General features: G+C 39.1%; 1 protein-coding gene and 1 pseudogene across 7 annotated transcripts in view; both read right to left on the bottom strand.

Moving 5' to 3' along the window:
• THSD7B (thrombospondin type 1 domain containing 7B) overlaps positions 1-26,391 on the bottom strand; it is a 985,451-nt gene that overhangs the window by 671,308 nt on the left and 287,752 nt on the right. The window lies entirely within an intron of this gene.
• Positions 24,178-26,391, bottom strand: part of LOC149127451 (protein lin-28 homolog A pseudogene) — a 46,733-nt pseudogene continuing 44,519 nt past the window's right edge.

Below are 26,391 nucleotides of genomic sequence, written 5' to 3' on the forward strand. Positions count from 1 at the left end.
TCTGATTCCTGGTTCACCATATGCTTATTCCTCTATACCCACCAGGAACACCCTCCATAGACATGAGATGCCACCTAATTTGAATCAGAACCTTGAACTGTTCATTTCCCTGGAAGCTCCTCTTAGTTATAAAAAGTGACCTAATAAACCACCTTAATACAAGCCATCACATTCTCAAGCATGAATGAGAAGGGTAGCTCCCTGTGGAATATACAAAAGTTCCAGAATCTATTGTTCCATCCCACTCCTCCCCTGTCCTCAATGTCATAGCCGTGTAGCTTTTCAATTCAAATCTGTGCCACTGTGGATGTATACCATCTGGATGTCATTTCTATGACAAAAGCTCATCTAAAGCTTCTGATTCTTCTTGGAGTAAAGAAAACCAAAATTCTTGAGGGCCAATGCCTGCAGTGCCGGCATCCCATATGGGCGCTGGTTTGAGACCCGGCTGTTCCTATTTCCATCCAGCTCCCTGCTATGGCCTGGGAAAGCAGTGGAAGATGGCTCAGGTGCTTGGGCCCCTGCACCCTCATGAGAGACCCAAAGAAAATCCTGGGTCCTGGCTTTGGCTCAGACTAGCTCTGGCCATTGGGCCAGATGAGGAGTGAACCAGTGGATGGAGGAAATCTCTCTCTCTCTCTCTCTCTCTCTCTCTCTGGCTCTGCTTCTCTGTAACTCTACCTTTCAAAATAAATAAATCTTTTTTAAAAAGAGAAAAACAAAATCCTTAAATTACATACAAGTGCCTGCCTCATTGGATCCCATCCTGCTCTCTCAATATACTGAATGACTCGCAACACCTGCTCCCAGCTCTCTCCCATACCTGAACAGACACACCCACTGCCTCTTAATGTCCAATAAAGTTTTTTAACTTTTTTTTTTATTTGAAAGGCAGAGTTACACACACACACAGAAAGACAGACCGACAGACAGATATTCCATCTGCTGGTTCACTCCCCAAACGGCTGCAAAGGCTGCAATGTTAAGTCATGCCAAAGCCAGGAGCTTCTTCTGGGTCTCCCATGTGGGTGCAGGGGCCCAAACTCTTGGGCCATTCTCCACTGCTTTCCTGGGTACAATAGCAGGGAGCTGGATTGGAAGTGGAACAGCCAGAACTCAAACTGGTGCCCATATAGGATGCTGGCACTGCAGGTGGCAGCTTAACCCATTAAGCCACAGTACCAGTTCAGAGCCCATAAAGTTAATTCCTACTGATCTTTTCATATGTTAACTCATTTCCTTAAGAACTCTTCCCTAAGCTTTGATGGTATTTTATTCTTCTACAAGACAATTATTCCTCTTAAAATTACAAATCTAATCATATAATTACTGTTTAATCCTTGGTTCTAATATCTGACCCTAAGCTCCACGATGGCAGAAACATGTTGATTTTGTTCACTACTCTATTTCCAGCATGAGCCCAGCATTTGCCACATAGCTGTCCAACAAATACTGCACATAATGAAGTTAGAGCAAATTGTATTAGAGACAGAAAAATCATGTCACAATACAGGAATAACACCATCACTAGAAACATCATGCCAAAATGAGAGGAAATGAGGCCAAAAGCCTCCTCTCTGTTTCCCTGCTTATGCTTTTTGGAAGAATATTCCAATAATGACATCCAATACAATGTTTAAACATGGGCTTTCACAAGTCCATTCAGGAGGGCCATTGTTGTTCCCTTGAACTCTGTGAGCCCCTTCTTGTCAGCGTACATGACATTGGTGGAATTCAGGAGTATCAATTACTCTCAGATTGATCTGCATGTTAATGTACAGAAGCACCCAGGTCTATAGAAACTTTTAATCTAATTAGGCATAGTTCTAATCAGAATTATCAAGGAAACTGATTCAATGAGATGCTATTATCAGTTTTTCTCAAAGATCCAAATCAATAAGAAATACATATCAGATCCTATCATCTCAGCTTATTTGTAGACCTAAAAAGTGATGAAGATGGAATTATCCCAGCAGTCACAAATTTATTATAATAGGAACAGCAAAGTACTAGACTCCATATCAATGATTTATAGCAACCACACCATGTAGTCCTCAAAGCAGCCTTACCAAGTGGTCTTGATAATCTTATAAAAGCTTCTCCAGATACATTAAGTTTCCTGTATGTGTTCAGAAAAAATGGCAGCAGGAATGAAAAGAAGGGGAATGTGATCCGATTAGAGACTGCTGACATGATCACATTCTCTTAGGTGAAAACACCTAAGAAGGGAAGAGGGTGGAAAGCGTGCTATGAAGCGGTGAGCAAGGACCATGTGTCTGCCTGAGGAGCAAGCACCAGAAGCCAGGGCAAACCCCAGCGAGACATCTGTCAGCATGCAGACGCCCAGGTAGAATTTGGAAGATGGAATAGACGATGTCTTCATGCTCGCACTCTAGCAGGGCTTCCTAATTCTGAAGGCTGGAGTTCTGGCCACAGATCTAGTACCCACAATCAGGGAGGGTTGAGGGACTGGAGAAACATGCTTAAGAAGTACATTTTATTTACAGAAACACAAAGACACCAGAAGGTTTTGGGAAGACATTTTGAAATATTAATCCACACATTTTTTCCTTCTTCCTGCTAGTTCTCTCCCCTTTGAGATGAATCATCAGTGGCCCCGGTTCATCTTCTCAGATTCAGCGAGCTAACAAAGAACTAAACATAGCCTGATATGACTGCATTTTTTTTTTGGTAGCCTGGTCTATGTAAGGATCCTCTATCCCACTCCTCATGGGGAAAAAAAGGCTTCCTTCATGCCCCTTCTTCTGCAAAACTGATATGAACAGAGACGCTGATTCAGTGAGAGATGCCATGTACACCTTGCTTCCCCAAATGACAAATGGCTACGTGGGGGTTGAAGTGAGGCAGGGCAAAGCCAGTGAGTACCTCCTGAGATACCAGAGACCAGCTTGGTGGGAATATTCTATAATGGGTCAAGCACAGCACAAAAATTCTAGAGAAAGTCTCCAGCCAGCCCATTAGCAGAAAGGGTCTTCTTGGGAACTGACAGCTGAAGAAGCATGGACTTTCCAAAGAAAAAGTGAGGGACACTAGTGGTAGGAATAAATAATCAAACTAAGTCAAAAGATGACACATCATTTTTAGCTTAGATAGATACCTATTAAAATATTCACTTCCACAAAAAAATAATTAGATGGAATCAGCAAGGTAATAAATATATCCCCCACCAGCCTAAGAGATGAAAGCCACCTAGGACGTGCAAGCCTTCATTCAACAGTACACTGAGAAAATCTATCCTTATTACCCTTTGACCAACTGGATGAGCACATGGCAGTGACCTGGAGCCTTTGTCAACTCTGTTTAGGGAGTGCATGATTGGAATTTCCCATAGTGCTTTGTGGAAACTCAGCTTCCTAAGAATGTGAATTGAAGAAATGTCATGTGAATTACGGGGGCATTTTACATTTACATAATTAAAATAATAATTACTATAAGGGACCATTTATCACTTAATAGATTTACTGTTAGGTCACAGACTGCTGAAAATGCTGAGCTTTAATAGTTCCTGGAGCAGAGCTGGCGCTGTAGTGTAGTAGGCCGGGTCAAGTCCCAGCTGCTCCTCTTCCAAACCCACTCTCTGCTATGGCCTGGGAAAGCAGCAGAAGATGGCCTAAGTGCATTAGCCCCTGGACACAAGTGGGAGGCCCTGAAGAAGCTCCCGGCTGCTGGAGCTCAGCTCCAGCCATTGTGGCCATTTGGGGAGTGAACCAGAGCATAAGACCTTTCTCTCTGTCTCTCCCTATCTCTTTCTGTAACTCTAACTCTCAAATAAACTTTTTTTTTTGCTTTCAAATTTTTATTTAATGAATATAAATTTCCAAAGTACAGCTTATGGATTACAATGGCTTCCCCCCATAACGTCCCTCCCACCCGCAACCCTCCCCTTTCCCACTCCCTCTCCCCTTCCATTCACATCAAGATTCACTTTCAATTCTCTTTATATACAGAAGATCAGTTTAGCATACATTAAGTAAAGATTTCAACAGTTTGCTCCCACACAGAAACATAAAGTGAAAAATACTGTTTGAGCACTAGTTATAGCATTAAATCTCAATGTACAGCACACTAAGGACAAAGATCCTACATGAGGAGTAAGTGCACAGTGACTCCTGTTGTTGACTTAACAAATTGACACTCTTGTTTATGGCCTCAGTAATCACCCTAGGCTCTTGTCATGAGCTGCCAAGGCTATGGAAGCCCCCTGAGTTCACCGACTCTGATCATATTTAGACAAGGCCATGGTCAAAGTGGAAGTTCTCTCCTCCCTTCAGAGAAAGGTACCTCCTTCTTTGATGACCCATTCTTTCCACTGGGATCTCACTCGCAGAGATCTTTCATTTAGGTTTTTATTTTTTTTTTTTCCCCAGAGTGTCTTGGCTTTCCATGCCTGAAATACTCTCATGGGCTTTTCAGCCAGATCTGCATACCTTAAGGGCTGATTCTGAGGCCAGAGTGCTGTTTAGGATATCTGCCATTCTATGGGTCTGCTGTGTATCTCACTTCCCATGTTGGATCATTCTCTCCCTTTTTTATTCTATCAGCTAGTATTTGCAGACACTATTCTTGTTTATGTGATCCCTTTGGTTCCTAGTCCTATCATTATGATCAATTGTGAACAGAAATTGATCACTGGGACTAGTGAGATGGCATTGGTACATGCCACCTTGATGGGATTGAATTGGAATCCCCTGGTATGTTTCTAACTCTACCGTTTGAGGTAAGTCAGCTTGAGCATGTCCTGAATAAACTTTTAAAACATATTTAAAAAATATAAAAAAGTTTCTGGAGGCAAGGGTATACTATGTAGCCCCTCTGCCTTTCCTGGGGTAACCACCTCATCTAATTGCAATTCAAGATATCACAGCATCATTCAGGAGTTCTCAAAATGCTTTCAATTGAATGAGGCCATCCTCCAAGAAAAGCATGCAAAGAGAGGCCATTTTGTTCATTAAATCTGGGAACAAGCAGGATTAAACAAAAATCAATTTTCTGTTTTTATAGACTGTTTTTTTTAAAAAAATATTACAACAAATATATACAGCATGCATTATCAAATCACGTGACTCTTTCCACTTCCTTATCTTTTTTAGGTTTAGAACCTTTGAGCTCCTCTCTTCCAGTTCTTCATAAATTGTATAGTTTATTACTGTGAACTACCGTCACCCCCACTGTGCTATGAACACAGAACTTATGACTTGTACCTAAGTGTGCTTTGATACTCATTGTACAACTTCCCTCTTCCCCCGTTCCCAGCCTGCCACTTTTCCTAGCCTCTAGCCATTACCATTCTGCATTCAGGTCAACTATTTTTAGTTTCCACATCTCAGAGAGAACAGGCCATGACTGTCTTTCTGGGTTAGGCTTATTTCATTTAACATTATGCCCTCCATGTCCATCTATTTCATTGCAAATGAAAGGATTTAATTCATTTTGGTGGCTAAATAATATTCTACTCTTTATGTAGACTCTATTTTCTTGATCCATTCATCTGTCAATTGATGTCTTGGTTGATTCCATATCTTGGCAAGTGTGAAAAATGCTGTTATAAACGTAAGTGCATGCTGATTTCATTTACTTTAGATGTATAGCCAGAAGTGGAATAGATGGATCACACAGATCTGTTTTTAATCTTTTGAAAACATGCCACACCTTCTCCATAATGGTTATACTAAGATACATTCCCACCAACAGTGCATTAGGGTTCCCTATACTGCAAAGCCTTGCTAGCATTTGTTATTTTTATTTTTATTTTTGCATTTTGGGTAGTAATCATTCTAAGGGGTGAAATGACACTTCTTTGTTGTTTGATTTCCATTTCCCTTATATTTATTGTGCTAAGTAACTTTAGATGCTTTTGGTCACTTGTACTTTTTAAAGAAAAATCTCAGATGATTTGTCGTTGTTAATGTATTCTTTTAGGAGGATATTTTGAATTTTTTTCAAGTTTCTTAAATATTTTGAATGTTACTCCTTTGACAGATGAATAGCTTGAAAATATTATCTCCATTTCACAATTTGTCTCTTCACTATATTGGTTTTATTTTCTTTGCAGAAGTTTCTTATTTTGCTATCATTCCATTAGTCTAATTTTGATTTCCTTGTCTGTGTTTTCTCATTTTATCTAAAAAGCCATTTGCTTACATCTATGTTTTGAAGTGTTACCCCTGTTTCCTTATAGTAGTCTCAGGGTTTTGGGTCTTACATTAGGTCTTTGGCTCATTTTGAGCTGACTTTTGTATAGGATGAGTGGTGGGGGTCAAATTTCAATCTTCTGCATGTGGATATGCAGTTTACTCAGAACAATTTATTTATTTAAGAGGTTGTCCTTTCTCCAAGGTATGTTTTTGTCACTTTGTGGAGAATCAGCTGGTTGTAAACAGATCACTGTTCTGTTAACATTTATATCTGTTTTTACGCCATGTTTGTGCTGTTCTTTGTTTGCTTTGTTTTGTTTAAATCTTCTATTTATTTACTTGAGACATAGAGTTGTAGATACAGAGAGGGAAAGACAGAAAGATCTTCCTTCCCTGGTTCACTCCCCAATGGCTGCAACAGCCAGTGTTGAGCCAATCCACAGCCAAGAGCCAGAACCTCTTCTGGGTCTCCCACAAGGGTGCAGGGACCCAAGCACTTGGGTCATCTTCCTCCGCTTTCCCAGGCCATAGCGGAGAGCTGGATCCGAAGTGGAGCAGCCGGGACATGAACCGGGGTCCATATGGGATGCCGGCACTACAGGCAGAGGGTTAGCCTACTATGCCGCAGAGCCTGTCCCAGTCTGTGCTGTTTTGATTATGACAATTATGTAGTTTATATCAGGTATTATCACACACACACATGCATGGAGCTTTGTTCTTTTTGTTCAAATTGCTTTGGATATTTAGGGACTTTTGTACTTACGTATTTTTTTTGTATACTTTTGTGAAGAATGTCACTGATATCTGTATGGGAAACATTGAACCTGTAAATTGCTTTGGGTAATATGGACATTTAAAAATATTGATTCTTCTAATCCATGAACACAAAAATCTTTGTGTGTGTGTTCTTCATTTGTTATAATTGTTTTATAATTCTCATTGTAGATGTCTTTCACATTCTAGGTTAACTTTATTCCAAGGTAGTTTTTGCAGCTAATTTAAATGGGGTTGTTTTCCTGAGTTCTTCCTCAGCAAGCTGGTTATTGGTATATAAAAATGCTACTGATTGTTATATGTTGATCTTGCATCCTACAACTCCACTAAATTTGTTTGTTCTGATAACCTTTCAGTGGAGTGCTTAGATGCTTTACATACAGAATCATAGCATATGCAAACAGGAATAATTTAAATACCTCCCTTTCTATTTGTGTGCCTTTTATTTGTTTCTCTAGTCTAGTTGCTCCAGCTAAAACATCCAGTACTATACAAATGTTGAATAAGAGTGCCTAAGAATGCCTTCCTTGCCCAGAGTGCTATCTTACAGGGAACTGCTGTTTTTTCTATCAGTTTGATATTAGCTATGGGTTCATCCTATGCAGTCTTTATTATGTTGAGGTATGTGCCTCCTACCCTAATCTCTTTAGAGATTTTACTGCTTAAGATGTTAAGATTTACTGAATGATTTTCTGCATCCATTGATATGATCATGATTTTTATCCTTCATTATATTGATATGATGAATTATGTGTATTGAGTTGCAGATGAATTATGCTTCTATCTTTGAAATAGATCCTACTTGATCATGGGGAATGGAATTTTTGATGTGCTTTTGGATTCGATTTGTCAGTATTTTGTTGAGAAGTTTTGCATTTATGTTCATCAGGAATACCAGTTCATAGTTTTCTTTTTTGTTGCTGATTCTTTTCTATCTCTTGTGTATTTGCTCTTCTTGTCTGGTTTCAGGATAATTCTGGCTTTGTGGAACAAGTTTTCAATTCTTTCTTCTCTTTCCATGTTTTAGCATATTTTGAGAAGAGTTGGCGTTAATTTCTCCCCTAAAAGTTTGGTAGAATTCAGCAGTGGGGGCCGGTTTCGTGGTGTAGGAGGTAAAACTTCCTCCAACAATGCTGGTCCACTTCTTTTTATTTTATTTTATTTATTTATTTTTTGACAGACAGAGTGGACAGTGAGAGAGAGAGACAGAAAGAAAGGTCTTCCTTTGCCATTGGTTCACCCTCCAATGGCCGCCGCTGCCAGTGTGCTGTGGCTGGCGCACCGCGCTGATCCGATGGCAGGAGCCAGGATATCCTGGTCTCCCATGGGGTGCAGGGCCCAAGCACTTGGGCCATCCTCCACTGCACTCCCTGGCCACAGCAGAGAGCTGGCCTGGAAGAGGGGCAACCGGGACAGAATCCAGTGCCCTGACCGGGACTAAAACCCAGCGTGCTGGCGCCACAAGGCAGAGGATTAGCCTAGTGAACCGCAGCGCCGGCCAGCTGGTCCACTTCTGATCCAGTTCCCTGCTAATCTGCCTGGGAAAGCAGCAGAAGATGGCCTAGTGCTTGGGCCCCTGTACCCACATGGAAACCTGGAAGAATCTCCTGGCTCCTGTCTTCAGAGTGGCCAAGCTACAACTATTGTGGCTATTTGCGGAGTGAATCAGCAGATGGACGATCTCTGTCTCTTCCTCTGTCTCTCTCTAACTCTGCCTTTCAAAAAAAAGAAAAAAAAAGAATTCAGCAGTGAAGCCATCTTGTCTTGGGCTTATTTATTTATTTATTTATTTGAAAGGCAGAAAGACAGACAAATACAGAACCCCTATTCACCAGTTTATTCCTCCAATGCCTGTAACAGTGAGGGCTGGATGAGGCAGTAGTCAGGAATTGGGAACTCAAACTAGGTCTCCCACATGGGTGGCAGGGAACCAACAACTGCTGTCTCCCTCCCGGGATAGACATTAACTGAAAGCTGAAATTGAAAGCATAGCTGCCACTCAAACTTAGGCACTCCATTCTGGGATGCAGGCACACCAAGCAACATCTAAACCACTGCAGCAAACATCAACCACTGTCCTTGGCTTTTCTTGTTGGAAGACTTTGTACTACTGCTCCAATCTCATTAGTTGTTCCTGGTTGTTCAGTTTTCTGTCTTCATTGGTTAAATTTTGGTGTTATTTATACATATAAATTATGTTATATATATACTTACAAAATATATAAATTATATATATTGCATATATAAACATATATAATTATACACATATCCATAAATGTATTTGTATAACCCCTAATGACTCATTTCTGTGGTATAAATTGGAATATCTTCTTTTTCCTTCTCTGATTTTATTTATTGTAGTCTTCGCTCTTTTTTATCACTTAGTCTAGCTCAACGTTTGTCAATTTTGCTTATCTTTTAAAAATAAACTTCATTTAATTGAAATGTATTAAATATAAAATATACTTCTGAACCATCAAAAAAGATTAATTTACATTCACTGTCATTTTGAAGTGAATTGTATTCTGTAATAAGCCTATTCTCACAAAATCAATACTTTGTTCATGATACAGATATGAAAATTTAATGTTGAACATAACATTCTACTCCCTGGGCACCAACTTACAGTAACAAGCTATTAGAACTCTTTATTCCCTTTATGACTTCAGAGAATTAGTCTGAGCACCTCGTAATTTCTATCCTGAAGAAACACATTTCCAAAGTGTATACCACTCTGAAGTAACTGCAGCCTATACTTCATCATCCACATGATGATTTACTTGAGTTTCAAGACAGATGAGGTCTCAGGGTTTCACTTCTTTACTTTTTAAAAACTGGCCACATAAACCATGGCAACTTTTGGGTGCCTAACCTATTGGCTTTAAAAAAAAATGCTACCTTCTTGTTCACCAAGAAGAAGACAAGAATCTAAATAAGCTTTCAAACTCAGATTTGGGGAGCTGGTCATCCAACAGTTTCCATCCACCCTTCCATTGGCACATGTCTGTAGCACCTTCCATCCCTCAAGGTTCTCAGTGAAGAGTGTCCTTGTGGGTAAAACTCTGCAATATTCTTATTTGACCTGCTTCTTTCTTGTTAAAACTACAAAAAAAATGGAAGCAGCATATTACTTATAGTACTGCCAGATCTTTTGCTCTACGGTGATGGTGATGATTACAGATATGAATATTTTGTCACTGATCTAGAAGTCTGGCTTGAGTGTGCAGTACAGAATGGGCAGAGGTTTAACTGCAGCAGTCAGCTATAACCAGAAAAATCAACATTTTCCTATATGGGCATCGTAAATGAACAGGGACACAATAGAGTGGGCAAGCTCTGCTCACTATATCTCATAAATTAGGCATAAATATTTATATTGTTTTTCCAAATATCTAAAATGAAAGGTCAATGGAAATAAATACTTTAAAGAGAATAAAGCAAGTCTGTGGAAAGTGCTTTGGAATGATATAGGCTTTAGTCCAAACCTTGATATTGCCTTTCAGCACTACGTGACCTTGAGCAAGACACTCTGCCTTCACCTCTTTTTTTAAATTAGTTTTTAGCAGATTATGGTCCATAGACACAATTCTAAACATATAATGATATTCCCATCCCCCTTCCCTTCCTCTCTTTCCATATGGATGGTAGAGACCCAAGTACCTGAGCCTCATCTGCTGCCTCACAGGGTATGCAGTAGGAGAAAGCTGGATCAGAAGTGGAGGTGGGATTCCAACTCAGGTACTCCAATATGGGACATGGGAGTCTCAAACATAAGCTTGACCCATTGTACCATAGTGCCTGCTTTGGTTTTAGCTCTTAGAATAGCATAACCTTCACACACCAGCTATGACAATGAAAAAAAAAAATGTCTAGACATTACCTATCCCATGGGGAGCAAAATCATTTGAATTATAAACCACTGATCCACACTATATTTCATATTAAGGTTCCAAAAACCTTAAGAGGTAAGTGATTTTCCATTCAACTGATCCAAAATCCCAGCAATAATAGGAGGAAGACCCCAAAGAGAGAGCCAATATCTTTTTCATGACTTATTAATTTATTTGAAAGGCAGAGAGAGAGAGACAGACGTTGAGAATTTCCATGCACTGGTTCACTTACTCCAAATAACCACAGTAGCCAGGGCTGGATAAGGCCAAAGCTAGGAACCACAAATTCCATCCTAGTCTGTCCACAAGCACCCAAATACTTGGTCCACTATCTGCTGCTATGTGGGAGACAGGCAGACAGACCAAGAGAAAAAGAAAGACCACAAGAGCCAAGATTGTGAACTCTGTCCATGTATTCAACATATTTAAAATGTGCCCTCTAAATAAGAATAACAGATATGCTACTGTTGTCTATTCAGTATGTTAAGCTCAACTTCTGGCTGCCCAATGTAATGTTTACATAATTGAGTGCCTCACCCATCCTCCATTTTAAGCAACCTTCAAATAAACAAATTTCCATTACCATTGTATCCATACATATCTGTGCTACCTCTAAAGTCATAGTTCATCTTCTTCATCTCCTTCTCTAGGGAAAAAAAAAAAAAAAAAACCTCTTAGGCTTCAGAATCAGAAAGCCTGAATTTAAAGAGTGCCTTGCCCACTTTGGAGATGTGAGACCCTGTGCAGATCACTGAATCTCACCCTTATATCCTATAGAAAGCAGAGTAGACTTTGTCAGCTCCACAGGGGTGTTGGCAAGCAGCTCTTTACTGCAGCCTGCTCTGCAGAGCAGGGAGTGAAAGGCACAGATCTTAGCTGTGGCGTGCAACAGGACGTCCTCAACCCTTTCTGCAAGACCATCTCCAAAGCCAGTGGGACTCTTTCCTTCCATTCAAAATGCTCTGTCTATACACAAAGTCTTAACACATAAATTAGAGTATTTCAGATTATCCTTCTCATACCTGATATGGCCAATGCTTATTCCACTTTTCTCTCATCCTTGATTAAGACATCCTCCTTATTGTCCTTACACTTACCTTTATTTTCCTCTGAATACCCTGTTTTCATACTTTCTCCGAAACATTCAGCTAACATAAACTACCCTATTTATAGCATCTTTTCCCACAATTGGAAGCATATAGAAAAAAGCAATTATAAAATATAACTAGGCAGAAAGCATCTTAGCCACTTAAATCCACATTTATCTTCTTCAGATACAAAGAGGCAGGGATAAAAAGCAGAATTGTAGCTTTTGTTCCCTATGTCAAGACCTATTGGGAAATAAAAATAAGACCTTTTCTCGGGTAGAGAGGTATGAAAATAAAAATAGTAGACCCTATTTACATGGAAAGCCAAACTGGATCCATCAAGGCATGTCATTTTTAACAAAATACGGTGTTCAGAGTGTGTTTTACACACACATATATTCAGTTTTTAAAGAGCGACCTCTACTTCCATATGGCTCTTCATCAGTTTAAGAATCTAGTATCTATTTGTATTTAAATCATTTTGGTACCTAAACATAAAATATTCAGAGTTGGAACTGTTCATCTATATATTCAATTCAGTATTAAGTACTCTAAGTTCTGTGTAGAATATACTTCTCATACTTGCTCTTAGCCAAAAGCCCGAGAAGCGATAGAATATACTTCTCATATATAAACTGAATTCACTCAGTTGATGTGTTGACAATAGATATCAGAAATGTAACAGAAAGTGATATTCAAGGTGCCATGTCTACACTCAGATTACTCAGAATCACCCAGAAAGAGACATCATCAAAAACAATGCTAACACAAAGAATTAAAGCAGCTATGATAACCAAAGTATATAGGTGTTAGAAACACTGAGTCAGAAAAATTGCTTCATCAGAAAATTTTATGTTTCATGGACAACTTTCATTTCAGAGGAGAAGATGACAATGAGATTATGCAAGCAATTTTTGAGAGAAGAGTAGTTAAACGAATTCATACCACATGACCTTGATCTTTTCAATAAAATGGGAGATAAACGGACAATGGTTCAGGCCACTCACTGAGAAAATGGACAAGGAATGCAGGAGGAATGAGTAATTGTCTCCCTAAACCTGTTGCCTGGCATTACACTATGCAAATATTTAAAGGTTACCTTGCATCTGTGATAGAAATATCCATTCAGAGATATTCTCTGCTTGGCTAAGTCCCTCGGGAAAAGAATTCCCACACCATTTTGATTTAATACTTATAGAAGAATGTCCTTCTATGGGCAACATACAGCAATGGATGCATTTGAAAACAACCTTATTTAAGCAAGAGTCTACTCATGACAGATATTTTTATGTTTCTGAAACGTACATTTAGAAAATCATAATAGTTCCTCCAAGTATACGCAAATGGGTAACTCCTTTCTGGCAACACAGGTAATGACAACGTATTTATTTCATTCACAGATAGTTACAAGTTTGACAGTTTACCTGCTGCAAAGAAATGAGTAGTTCTCTTAAAAAAACTGTCAGAATTATATTTGCCATGTGGATGGCATAAAACAAAGATGTAACGAAAAGATTATGCATGCTGACATTCCATTAAAAGCTCCATGGACATTTGTAAGTGACTATTAAGCAGAAATATGAGGAAACAAAGATGATCTTTCAAAGAAAGAAACTGTAAAGCTGTTCTATGGAACATTTTTATATTAATTGTGAATATTTCAAGGGAATTAGAGAAGACAACAAAAAATGCCAGCATTCATGATAATGTATTAAGAATACTTGTGCTGCATATGAAAATACTCTGAATCATGTAATTTTTTAAGCACCCAGTCATTTGTTTTAAGTGTTTGCACATTTTGAATATATGGAAGCACGTTTAATATACTTTAGAGTACTGCTGATGTAGTAGGTAGTATATCATCAAACTACTGCTGCAGCAATTCTAAGGTCAAAGCTATTGCTTTTGGATTTGATACATTTTGTACATGATTTATGGATTAATTTTATGGAAAATATGTAAGCTATATGTCCCAAAAAGCATTTTATGGTATTATAACAATAAAACATTATAGTTATAGGACGCCCTTCATCTAGGCATACCAAAGCCCTTCCCTGGCATTAGTTAATCCTTGTAATACCCCCTCAGAGGCAAGAAAGTATTACCGGCACTGCATTTTTTAGAACACAGCAAGCACTGGGGATTTTCACAAGTCTACCCAGGTTTAAAGCTACTACAAATCATCAATGCATTCATTCACTCATTGAACCTAATATGAGTCCTAGATAAGGTGCTGCAAGCTGGAGATAGAACGTAGGAAACAAAAGGAACAGGAACCCTGCTTTCTCTCTCGGAACTTCCTGTGTAAAGTGTGGGATGCTTTCATTGGGGGAGAATAAATCAATGTTGTAACTTTCTCTTGTTAAGAACCTCACTCTAGCTCCGTCTGGAAACACATTTCTTTATGATAAACTCTAGTAGCAAAATTTAGTTTTCTAAGCAACAGACAGCCCCACAAACAAGAGTTCCTAATGCCACAGGACTGAGAGCTATTTTCCACACATCCCTGATGATGTTCGCCAGTGGTTTTCTAAGTAAATTAGTCAAAGGAAAATGAAAACCAAGAAGGAAGGTTATAATTAAATGCCTTTTAAAGTAGGCACATCAGCAACAAAGATTCCCCCAATAGCCTACTAATAAGAACAGAAACACAAGCCTCCACAAAAGGCAAGCAAAAGATCTCAAAGTTCACAGCAATCTGAGAACCATTTGGGTCAGGGGCTGGGAACGCTGAGGCTCATTCCTCCTTAATGATATTCTAGTACATTGTTTGCAAGAGAAGTCCAGGGGCCTGCACTGTGACAGAGTAGGTTAACCCTCTCTGGTTAACTATGACAGAGTAGGTTAAGCTCCCAAAATGGGTGATATGGGTACCAGTTCATGTCCCAGCTGCTCATCCTCAGATGCAGCTCTCTGCCTGTGGCCAGGGAAAGCAGTGATAGACGGCTCAAGTACTTGGGCTTCTGCATCCATGGAGGAGACCTGGAAGAAGCGCCTGGCTCCTGTATTCGAATTGGCCCAGCTCCAGCCTTTGCAGTCATTTGGATAGCAACCCAGTGTATCGAAGACCTTTAGGTCTCTCCCTGTATCTGTAACTCTCCATCTCAAATAAAAAAAAAAAAAAAAAAAAAAGCAGAGCTCCACACTTTTGCATATGACTTTGTGTGGTAATTCCTTCAACATGAGGATTCTGCAGCTTTATGCCCTGAAATTAAGCTAGCCCTCTGGACTTCCTTGGCCAGAAGACACAGGGGAAATTCAGAGCTTCAAGAGAGGCCTCAAGAGGTCTAGGTACACTTCTGCTCCCTGATGTAAAAGGGAAAAAAGCTGAAGCCAGCCTGCTGGCAGGCGAGGGACTTCATGGAGCAGAGCTGAGTCACATGAGTGACAACCATCTAGAATTAGGCAGCTTCTAGAATACCCTCTAGCTGTCTTGTGATGGGAGAGCAAGTTCAGCCCTGATCAGTTGGGCCCAGTCCAAATCAACACAAGCACCCAGCTGACATGAGCACACACTGTTTTAGGCCACTCTATTTTGAAGGATTTGTTACTATGTAATAACTAATTGATATAACTGAATTTTCAGGAAACATTAACTATTATATACAACAATAAACTTAAATCGTGCGAAAGATAAAATTCTTCCAAGTATCCTCTGTTTAATAATACAAAGAAGCATGGAGATACTGCTGTTAGGTATATTTGCAGCTGAAAAGGTCACTGAAAGTATATAAACAAAAAAATCCAAAACATCTATAAAGTGAGGCTATCAAATGTGACTCATTCCCAAGTATACTATATAATGTTAATTATGCTAGACCTGAAAATGAGAATTATGAAAAGGATGAATTAAAAATGAATTATAGGGTACCAGATATACATGATATTTTATGCATGGCAAAGGCTCTGTTCAATAGGCTTTAAAGATCTTAGTTTAAAGATCTATTTATTTGAAAGACAGAGTTACAGACAGACAGAGGCAGAGAGTGAGAGAAGTCTTCCATCTGCTGGTTCACTCCCCAAATGGCCACAATAGCCAGAGTTGAGCTGATCCAATTCCAGGAGCCAGGAGCTTTTTCCAGGTCTCCCACATCGGTATAGGGGCCCAAGGATATGGGCCATCTTCTACTGATTTCCCAGGCAATAGCAAAGAGCTGGATGAGAAGTAGAGCAGCCAGAACTTGAACCAATACCCACATGGGATACCAGCATGATTCTAATTTATAAACTATAATCTAATTTTTAAAATCTACCTTTCAAGCATTTTTTTAGCATATCAGTTATGTGATATAAGGAACAACTTGGGTCTATCATTATCAACACATAAGGTGAACCAGGCCCTGCCTAGAAGAACTTCTATACTAAATTGTGTGGCAAAGGTAATTGTACTAAGTGTCTTAACACATTCTAAAATCATCAACAAGCTGTTCTAGGGGCATAAGCTACCTCTGAATATTTCTGAACATCTACTGGAGGTGCCTTTTCCCTTTTGGAAAGTATCTGGATTAGTACAGAATATTTTGGGTTAAGTCTTCAAATTTCACTCTGTTTTCCTGGTACACAGGTGGTAGAGGCATAAATATGAATTATTAATATAATAACAGCAGTGACAAGAATTACATCCTGGTGCTTATTGAGTATTAGTATTAAAAATACCTTATCACCAAGTCCTCACAATATACTGATTATCCTCGAATAGGCAGCCAAGCAAGGTTAAGGTATCTACTCAAGGTCATGTAGCTCCTGAGCTGTGGAGCTCAGATTTATACCCACACTTTTGGTCGCATAGCCCAGAGTATGCCCTGGTGATGCATATTCAGATCAATGTATCTATATTCTTTAACAAATGATATTTTATTTCAAAATAATTTTAAATTTACCAAAAAAATGAGGTAATAATACAAACAATTCTCATATACCCTTCATTCCATATCCCCTATTAACATCTCATATTAGAATCTTTGTCACAATGAACCAAAGCCAGGAGAGAGAGAGAGAGAGAGAGAGAGAGAGAGAGACAGAGAGAGAGAGAGAGAAATAGATCCTTCATCCACTGGTTCACAGCCCAAATGGCTGCAACAGCCAGGACTGGGCCAGGCTGAGGTCAGGAGCCTGGGACCCCATCCATATCTCCTACACTGGTGGCAGGAACCCAAATACTTGTATAATATCTTGATGCTTTCCAAGGCACATAAGCAGAGAAGCAGACTAAGAGTGGTGCAGCCAGGCCTCAGACTGGTGCTCTGATAGAGGATGCAGCTTAATCCACTACACCACAATGCAGGCACCTCAAACCTATATGCTCGATAAACCAAATCTAACATTCTCTAATGTTGAATGTGAAGAGGTCCAAATGAAGAATTCCTATGCCCATGTACATTAAAAAGTCTCCCTACGAAAGTGACAAGATTTTTTTTAACTTTTATATAATATATATAAATTTCCAAAGTCCAACTTTTGGATTATGGTGGCTTTTTCCCCCTATAATCTCCCTCCTACACACAACCATCCCATCTCCCACACCCTCTCCCATCCCATTCTTCACCAAGATTCATTTTCAATTGTCTTTATATACAGAAGATCTACTTAATATTTACTAAGTAAATTCTTCTAATGTAATGATATAAAACAAATCAAAAATAAACTCTGCATCATCAGAAATGCTAAAGTATTATATATCTGACTAGGTACTACCAATATTTCAAGTGGGTCTCAAGATAGCACTTTTTCTGGGAAACCATTCTGGAATCCCTAACCATGGTAGGATACGCTTCATACTGCCACAGCAAGCTATGTTTGCTATCACTTGGTATTCTAATTTCTCACTTGGTTGTTTATATATCTTCTAGACTACATCTTCTCTCTCTAGCTTATCACTGTAACTCCAATGCCTGGCAGAGTAAGTGGAACAGGGTAGGAGTTAAACAGACATTTACTTAATAACTGAAAGTTTCAATGCTTTTTCATTTAATAAATGTGTTACCTAAAATGTGGCAAAGATAATGAAATATCTGTATTCTGGAATGGTAATGAAATTTCCCCTTAAATGACATATTTCATTAGGCAGTTGATTGATAAACTTGACAGTAATTTCTATTTTCTTTGAAATTTTGTCTACAGATAATTTCCTTCACATACAGTTTAAAGGTTAACAGGGATTCTTGCTACTTAGGATAGAATTTTATCAGCAGGACTCTCTCAGCACTATAACATTATGTGTGTTCCAGTTTGAGCCCCTCAATTTTCTTCAGTTTAGAATACAATCCTCTAAACTTAGGAATCCAAAAGAGTGAACTGCTTTAACATCATACTCCTACTGAGGTTCAAAACAACCATTTTAATAGTGGAATCTGTTTAAATTCCAGAAATGAAACTCTGTCCTCAAAAACCCATGACATGGTGAATATGAAGGCATATATATACATATATATATATATGTGTGTGTGTGTGTATGTATATATATACATATAATGGAAATGATAATAATATTAGCTATGGTTACTAAATGCTTAATATGAACTGAGAGCTACACTAAGCAATTATCCTATTTAAAACCCATATTATGAGGTGGGTAATGTGACTCTCCACTTTGATGATGGAAAACTGAGACAAGGATCCTGAATTTAGAAAGTCAACAAGTGCCACAGTGAAGGACATAAACCCCAGAGTCTACCTTATTAATCTCATTTCCATTTATTCAACAATATTTATTGAATGCCTACTCTAAGAAAGACATTGCTCTTGTCATAAGAATATGCAAGTGAACAAACAGAAAAGTCTCTGAGCTATTAACACTTAAACATGATAAACAGACACTTAAGCACATGCATGCATTCAGACTGTGACAAGGATGGTTGAGTGTTTGTTATTGGGAAATGATTGTCCAAACAGGGATGAATGACTCAGCCACTCTTGTGTACAGATATTATATATATATATATATATATATATATATATATATTGGTCTACAGAACATGAGCTGAAGAGAGCAGTGTTGCTTTCGGGCAAAGGCTTCAAGAACTGGCTGGTAAAGTGTAATTCATTCCCTTTCTCCTCTCCCTCTCCTTCTGTGAGCTGGCTGCAGATAAAGTCCTAAAAAATAGAAGCACCTCCACCTAGAAGATGCTGGAGTCTCCAGATCACTGCTCAGAGGACATACTCATGCTATTCAGGAAGATCTGCCCTGAAAAAATTTTATGAGTGAAAAACAGCCAACTATGGGTGCAGTCATTATAAAATGAGATCTATTTGTTTTAGCTTAAACATTGTCTGAAATGATACCAACATGCGTGCCTTGGATCTCTGCAACCATGAAAATAACCAAACTATGTTTCATAAGCCAAGCCGTGAGTAGTTTGGGACAGATATCATAGGCTGGAAAGATTTAGAAATTACAGAGTATACAAATGTAACATTGTATTTAAAAAATATAATTGAGAACACTGTTGCCTTACAACAATGAGAAAGGCTGACCAAATGCCTACTGAGCCCAGGGCTCCAGGGAGTTTGAATTTTGAAAATTAGTTTGTGTTGGCTTATTGTTGTAGTTCTTTCCACAGTATTATACAAACTGACAGGCTCAGGGGAAAGCTAACTGCATGGGAAACAGAAAGTCAGGAACTTGCTGAGATGGCAAAGCAAACAGTCAATGAATCTAAATATCAGAAGATAAGGCTGAAAATGGAGGGCAAATGCTTACTAGAAATCAAAATTTAAACAGATTCAACTGGAAAAAAAATAAAACAATGGAAGATTCTTTCCAACTCACACATGTTTTTTTCAGAATGCTTTAAGGTAGCCAGAAGCAGCTGTGGGTAAGAAGCATAGATTTCAGGAAGCAAGCGATATACCTTAAAATATTAACTATATATAACAAACCAGTGGCCAATATCATCGATATCATATCAGATCTGGAACAAGAGAAGAATGTCTACTCTCTCCACTCTTGGTCAACATATTATGGGAGTATTGGCAGAAGGAATTGTATAAGAGAAAAAATAGAGGGCATGAAAATTAGAAAGGAGCAAATCAAAACACTCATGATTGCAGACAACTTGGTTTTGTACATGAAAAACCTAACACTCCACCACAAAGCTGTTAGAACTGATGAAACAATTCAGGAAAGTCACAAGATACAAAATCAACACATAAAAAACAGTAGCACTTTTATACACTAATAATGATCTCACTGAAAGAGAAATCAAGAAGGAAATAGCATTCAAAATAGCTACAAAAGTGTAATATTCAGGAATAAATCTAACCAAAGAAGTGAAAGAATTCTACAACAAAAATTCTAAGAGAGAAATCACCAAGAACACACACACACACACACACACACAAATGGAAAAATGTTCATTGCTCACAGATTGGAAAAATTAATGTTGCTAAAATGCCCATACTATCTAAAGCAATCTATAAATTTAAAGCAATCCTTATCAAAATACCAATGAATTTCCTTACAGCAGCAGAAAAAAGAATCCTAACATTCATATGAAACCATGAAAGACCCAGAATAGCCAAATAGATCCTCAGGGGGAAAAATTAAGCTTCTAGCTTCCAGCCTCACAATACCTGATTTCAAAGCATTCCACAAAGATATAGTAATTAAAACAGTATGCATGAGTCCAGCACTCTGGTGTATCAAGTATAACTGTGACCTGCAGTGCCAGAATCCCATATAGGTACTGATTCAAGACTCAGATGCTCCACTTCTGATCCAGCTCTCTGCTAATGTGCCTGAGCAAGCTGCAGAAAATGACCCAAGTTCTTGGGACCCTGCACTCATGAGGGAGACCCAGATGAAACCCCTAGCTCCTGGCCACAAGAGGAGCAAACCAATAGATGGAAGATCTCTTCCTCTGCTTTTCCCTCTCTCTGTAACTCTGTCTTTCAAATAAATGAATAAATCTTAAAAAAAAAAAAAGGCACATACTAGCAAGCATAGATCAATGGAACAGATACAGGGCACAGAAACTAATTCCCAAATATACAGCCAGCTGATGCTGGGTATAGTTAATTCATTATGACAAATATATCATGCTATTAGGAGATGTTAATAATCGGGGAAGCTGGGGATGGTGTTGTGGCATGAGGTATAAAGCTGCTGCTTGTGACACTAGCATTCCATATCTGAGTGTCCTTCAAGTCCCAGCTGCTCTGGTTCCAATCCAGTTCCCTGCCAATGTGCCTGGGAAGGCAGGAGATGATGTAGGAAATATCTGGCCCCTGCCACATATGCAGGAGACTCAGATGGAGATCCTGGCTCTTGGCATGGGCCTAGCACAGCCCTGGATGTTCCAGTTATATGGGAAGTAAACTATCAGATGGAAGTGTTCTCTTGTGGTCTTGTGCATTGCATTCATTCAAGGCCTCTCTCTCCCTCTCCTCCTCCCTCCCTTTCAAATAAATACATATTTTAAAAATAAAAAAAATTGGCCGACGCCACGGCTCACTGGGCTAATCCTCCGCCTTGCGGCGCCGGCACCCCAGGTTCTAGTCCCGGTCGGGGCGCCAGATTCTGTCCCGGTTGCCCCTCTTCCTGTCCAGCTCTCTGCTGTGGCCAGGGAGTGCAGTGGAGGATGGCCCAAGTACTTGGGCCCTGCACCCCATGGGAGACCAGGATAAGTACCTGGCTCCTGCCATCAATCAGCGCGGTGCGCCGGCCGCAGCACGCTGACCACGGTGGCCATTGGAGGGTGAACCAATGGCAAAAGGAAGACCTTTCTCTCTGTCTCTCTCTCTCACTGTCCACTCTGCCTGCCAAAAAAATAAAAATAAAAAAGTAAAATAAATAAAAAAAATTGGAGAATCTGGGTGGGGTTTCTACATTGTGACAAATATATCATACTAATATAAGATGCTAATAATAGAGGAAGCTGGGTGTGAGATACATGGAAACTGTTCACATTACTCCAAAACTTTTGTTTGGTAAATCTAAGAACTATTCTGAAACAAAAAGGTTTTTTTTAAAAAAAAAACAAAGAATATAGATACAAAAAAAAACCCTGGAAGGGTGGTTCAAACACACAGCCCAGATTGGAAGTACATAGATCAAAGACTAATAACTTTAGAGAAATGTACTGCCTATTAAACCATTAGCCCTTGGACTCAAATGCCTAAAGCAATCCTTGGTCTCCCAGAGTTTGACAAGTAGAAAGAAAATAGCAAAACTTTCACAACCTCAATGAAAAACATCCTCCCAAAGCTCATTTCACTTGTGGCTTTGGACAAAGAGCTTCTTAGAAGGTAAAGCTAAGAATTACAGTGTACAATGGCGAAGAGAACTTCCCTCAGGTGGTCTAGGTATTAACCAAGAATTTCCTCCAGTGGAAAAGCAGCAGTTTTCAGAACCCCTATCCCAACAATTCAGCATTGCTCTGGACTGCTGACTGCCTTGTGTTGTCTCAATCTTTGCTTTTCTGAATGGAAACTGGTGCAAATGCTTTCCATCTTCTATCCTCTACTGTTAGCAGGGGGAACTGATAGTTCACCTTTTAATCAAACACAAGGAACCACATGCTGACCTGATGGGAAAAGTCAAGCAAAATTCAGGTATTCTGGACTTGGAAATGGAAGCAGAATACAAATGGGAATTTTGGTTGCTTTGCTTGGAGAGGAAGTGTGTACTCTCTGCGAGAAAATGGCTATGCACAGAAATTTGTGTCCAAAGGAGCAAATGCAGCAGAGATGGTTAATTTCCAACAAAATCTGGTTATCTCCTTCCATGGCACATTATTATTGTATTGTTAGTTTGCAGCTCCCCAGTCGGGTACTCTATGTCCTATTATCACTACTTAAGCGTTTGAGGCTATTGGACAAATTATCACCAAATGAATCCAGGAAGGAAGTGATGCATACTAGTCCTGGGCCCAAGATTTTATTAGGTGAGTGTATTTCCCACCTACTTATGTTCCCCTGTGTTAGCCTGAGAGTCTAGGAAACAGTTGAGTCACAAGACATAAGGCCTGTGGGACGCTGAACCCCAACACAGAGCAGAGCTCTCTGCCAACCAGGGAACATACACAGTAAATAAACTTCCACAGCTGTAGAATTAGTATACTACCGGGGATCTATTTGTTACCACCACTTAGCCTACCCTAAATAATCCACAGCCACACATGTAAGATCCAAAATAATGAAAAGAGCAAAACAACATGAAAGGGTGAGGGAGACAGCCATAGCCTCAGTGAGCCTGAATTGTTCACTGAGATAGGAAGATCAGAGAAGTCTTCTCCACAGAACTTACACTGGAGGAAGGAGTCTTGGAAAAAATGTGAGACAAGCATCAGAGGCAAAAATTATAGTGCATAGAAAGCTCTTAAGGTATAAAGCAATTTTATGCTTTTAAGGAAGTGCAAAAAGGCACATGTAAAGCAAGTGGAGTGAGAAAAGTGAGAGAAGAGGTCACTGGCATTTGGCTCCCATGGCTTCGGACAGATTTTAACTCAGGAAATTCTCAGGGTTTAAGCAAAGCAGCATCCATGATTGGGTCCATCTTTCTGGCTGCAGTGTGAAAGCATGACTCTAGGCAGGCAAGACGGACAATGAAGACAGACACAAGGCTGCAGTAGGTCTCTGATGGTAAGGAAAAGGGGGCTAGTGGATGCTGGTGGCGACATGTGATCAGACTCAGAAATATCTTATATCTAAGCTGAAAGGGTTTGCATATGGGTGAGATAAGGCAGGTGAAGAAAAGATAGTGAGAAACTACTGATACTTCTAAGCTTGACCTGAAAAGCTGAGTGGGTGGAGACACTATTTGTTGAAATTGGGGAATCGGAGGTTAAACTGACTATACGTAGAAAAGGCAGACATTGTGGATGTGGATGTGCATATGTGCACATAGGCTTCATATGTGTATGTGCATGGGTGTGTGTGTGCATTTTTATCCGAGTACCTGAGATAGGCTATGTTTTATACATACATATATATAAATATGCTAATATAATTTCTGGAAGTTTTTGAGGAACCCAATAAATGTATACACCACCTTTCTCTTACATTTTAAATCAACTAAGAAACAAATCCAGAGACTCAATCCTAAGGAAATCTAAATGTCTCTTTCAAAATTGGTTATGTTGGTTAGACGACATGAGTAGTCTTGCTAATGCTAAACTGCAATCAACACCCTGTCATACACACTTTGAACTGAAGCATGCCTACCCAGCCCTCGGGTCCCAAATGCAAAAATGAGAGTGTGTGCCAATACACGCATTCAAAGACGGACCTTAGAATGGCCTGGGTCAACATGCTTCAATTATTTTCCAAAATTCATCCCCAATTAGTTAAATCTACTCCATTCTCCTTGGCGAAGAGTGAGGTCAAAGATCCCAAGTTCAGGAATGTTACCTGCCCAGAAATATAAAGAAAAGTCTCTATCCTAAAACAATTAAAATAAGTCAATGTTCAAGATGTCTGGAAAACGTCTATACAGAATAAAATGTGGAGCCAAGGAGGAAATTTTCAATGATGGATGTTATTTCAGGTCCAAGAATGTGTAGTAGATGCCCTATTCCTTAACATCTTCCAAACAGGTTCTTGAAACTAAGCAATGAATTAAATCAAAACAGATTTCTACCTTATTTCAGAGAGCAAAAGAAGAAAGAAAAAGTAGAATGGAAAAAGGAAATGTCTTGTCCATTAGCTGGTTTTGAAGTGAAATCCTGTTTCCCTATTTTCCAAACTTGTATTATATGGGTGGCTCATACTCAGAGAAAAATTGTCACAGGTCCTCCAGCTGCAAACTGCCACCTAACATTCCATCACTGTCATCACATCTCGCATGCTCCTGATGATTTACTGACAGGAGCGCTAACTCCATCTGAGCACTCTGGTCCTTGGGCCTTTTATCTTATTCTTTCTTGAGTAAACCATTTTCCCTGGGGGATTAAACAGTACAACACAGGAAAAGGAATCTTCACAAAGGAAGGAGATAGGCTGTTCAAAATGCTTCTGCCCTTGGCCACCAGGCCAGGTCAAACGCCTTGTTTCTCTCAGATTCGAGGTTTTATCTGTTGACTATGAAGATGTTGCCCCCAGTCACTGATTCCCAGGCTCTGCTCCAAACTGCAGGGAAATGTATTTCCCAGGGTCCATCCTAATACAGATTCACCTACTGCCAGGCTCCTACAGGAGCTGGATGGGAAGTGGAGCAGCTAGGACAAGAACAAGTGCCTATATGGGGTGCTAGAATCACAGGCAATGGCTTTACCCACTACACCACAATGCTCAACCCTTGAAGTTTTTTAAGGCTGTCTTCCAGAGGTTCAGTTGGTCTCTGTGCTAAACACAATCTAGACTGGCACTATGCAATAGAAACACAGCATGAACTACCATGGAATATTCTACCTTCTAGCTATCACATAAAAAAAAAAAAGAACAGGTAAAATCAATAGCAATAATGTATTTTATTTATGCCAATGTATCTTACATATCTTATAATCCTTTTGATCTTATTTTAAAAAAACGACTGAGGTATTTTTGTACATAATCTTCAAAAGTCCAGCTATATATGTAAAGCACATACTAAATGTTCATTACAAGTATTTGATTTCTATATAGATTTCATAAAACTTACACTTGATAAAACAGATTCATACTGCTTACCTAATAGGATTCTGAAACAAAAACAATTGGCACAAATAACTTCAGGTAAAGATGCAGAGAAATTGGCACATTCATACATTATTGATGGAAACTCAAGATAGTATAGCCACTATAAAAACAATTTGGCAGTTTGTTATAAAATTAAACAAGCAAATGCCATACAATGCAGTACTCATACTCTTAGCCATTTATCCAAGTTAGATAACAACTTAGTTCACACTAAAACCTGTACATAAATATTCACTGAAGTTCAATCTCGTATAGCTCTCAATTGGAAAAATGATGTCTTCGACATGTATAAAGTGATGTTCAGCTATTCAAGGGAGCAATTCCTCAGCAATAACAAGGAACACACTACTGATACAGGCAATAAATGAAGTCTGAAATCTATTAATGCAAAGAACTCTGACTCAAAAAGTCAAATAAGTCAATTTGTATAACGTTCATTAAATGGCAAAATTATAGAAATGGAGAGCTGATTAGTGGTTGGTGGCTGACAGGGGTCAGGGCTGGGAAGACGCATGTGTGACAATAAAAGGTCACTGAAGGTGGTGAGGGAAATGCTCTGGATCTAATCACATCATTATCAGCATCTTGATTTTGATACCACATGAGGGTGTTGCAAGATGTTATCAGAGAAACTGAGTATAGGACACATGAATTTCTTATAACTGTAAGTGCACCTATAACATAGAAAGAAATTCAGACTCTTAACATAAACTAAAAACAAGCAGAGCGAAGAAAAATTTACTCTGATTGGAATGTATCTCATGCATTTATTATAATACCACACTGTATCCCATGAGTACATACAATTATTACAGGACAGTCAAAAATATTCTAGACTGTTTAAGGAAGAAGAAATGCTACCTTATGTGA

Source organism: Oryctolagus cuniculus, chromosome 3 (genome assembly GCF_051225735.1).
Source record: "Oryctolagus cuniculus isolate XC-2025 breed Fujian yellow rabbit chromosome 3, ASM5122573v1, whole genome shotgun sequence".
Taxonomy (NCBI): domain Eukaryota; kingdom Metazoa; phylum Chordata; class Mammalia; order Lagomorpha; family Leporidae; genus Oryctolagus; species Oryctolagus cuniculus.